Here is a 1,989-nt window from a genome sequence, read left to right as displayed (position 1 = left end):
TTTTCCGTGGCATGAAAAAAATATTAAGAATATTGTCTTTTTTTTTCTGCATACAGTAGAATGGCGAATCATAATTCTTCAAAATATTTAGTTTTCCACTGCAGAAATAAAGTCATGCATGTTTGGAAAGGTTCCATGATTTTAGATTTTAGAGGTGAAGTATCCCTTTAATTCATTTTGAGCAGTTTAGTTTGTTAGTAAGTAAATAAATAATAATAATAATAATAATCATAATAATAATTATGATTATTATTATTACACATTCTGATAATGAGATGTTAACATGCATGTATTATTTATAATTATGGACTATATATCCATGCCTCTACTGGGGGGGTTATATAAATTAATACTATTATTTAGCGAGGATGCTTTAAAATGATCAGAAGTGACGATAAAGACATTTAGAATGAGACAGACAATTTCTATTTCATATCAATGCTTTTCTTCTGAACTTTCTGTTCATCAAAGAAACCTGAAAAAAAGTCTATATATACAGTATATATATTTTTTTTTTTGCAGCAAATCAGCATATTAGAATGATTTCCAAAGTATCATGTGACTGGAGTAATGATGCTAAACATTAAACTATGATCACAGCAATAAATTACATTTTAAAATGGTCACACCCATGGACCGGACATTCTAAAACGCTTAACGTGAAAAACGCTTAATGTGGCTTAACGTACCTAAACACCGACCAGGGAAAACCACATTTCTGTCAAACCTTACTTGTAATAAACACTTTCTGCTGTCAAAAGAACGAGCTCTTATTCAGCGTATAATGTGAATGATATCATGTTAAGCGTTCTCCCCCATCGAAGGCCATTATAAGCAAACAGCTTAAACCACAGAAATGTGGTTTCCCTGGCCGTTGTTTACATACGTTAAGCCACGTTAAGCGTTTTTCACGTTAAGCGTTTTAGAATGTCCCCATGGACGTTTCTTCCCCCATGTGCTCTGCGTGACCTAGTTTTCCGTCTATGTCTGATAATTGTCATTTGGTTCAGGTGTGTCTTGTTAATTATCTTCAGTCTGTCCTGTGTTCCCTCGTCCCTATGTGTGCAGCCTGTCCGTCCTGTGTTTGTCCTATTGTGGATTATTAAAGACTATTTGCATCTAGCTTCGCTGCCTTCGTGCGTGTATCTCACTGTAGATGAGCGTGTCTCTAAATAGTAAAGATATTTCACAACATTACTGCTTTTGCTCTATTTTGGATGAAATAAATGCATGCTTGGTGAGCATGAAGATAGTTCTATATCAACGTTAAAAATCTTACTGTTCAAAAGCTGTTGACTGGTAGTGTATATGTTCATTATATTTTACTTAACCTTAGTGACGTCTTAATTAGTGTGTTTAAATAAATCTGCGATGAAAACAAAATATAAAGATCATTTTATAATTATATTTACCCGTTATTTAAAAACTGCCTTATGTGCATTTACTTTTGTTTTTTTGTTTGTTTTGTTTTTTGAGTGAGCAATTATTGTACATTTATTGATGCATTTAAATCTTTCAACATTACTACCAATATCAGCACACTTCATTTATGAGCCACATCTGTTTTTATAATTTTGCTCACTTCTGGTTGGATTTGATGGCACTGTTTTGATTCAGTTTTGACTAAAAGGATGCGGGCCAGTTTTGGGCTGGAAAACACATTCTAACCTGGGCCACACTTTAGCTGCTGATGTGGGTCAGATCTGTGGAAAGGAAACCTGCGGTCTTCAAACTAATAAAACCTGACTGAAGTGACAGAACTCAGACAACTGCGTAACCTATCTAAAGTACATGTTCATGTAACACTGTTCAAGACAGGAACCGGCAGATGTTTACTATAAATGTAATGCTAAAATAAACAACGGAAACAGGTGTCAGCCCCTTTACAGACTACTGCTGCACAAACATAAACACAACTGCAACATACATGCCCCAGGCCTGGTCCTCTCTCATCTTCACTGACATTACCCACAGTGCTGCAGTGCATGG

This window comes from Sinocyclocheilus grahami, unplaced genomic scaffold (genome assembly GCF_001515645.1).
Source record: "Sinocyclocheilus grahami isolate Dianchi unplaced genomic scaffold, SAMN03320097.WGS_v1.1 scaffold1586.1, whole genome shotgun sequence".
NCBI classification, from domain to species: Eukaryota; Metazoa; Chordata; class Actinopteri; order Cypriniformes; family Cyprinidae; genus Sinocyclocheilus; species Sinocyclocheilus grahami.
The sequence above is the reverse complement of the archived record's forward strand: the minus strand, read 5'-3'. Positions refer to the sequence as shown.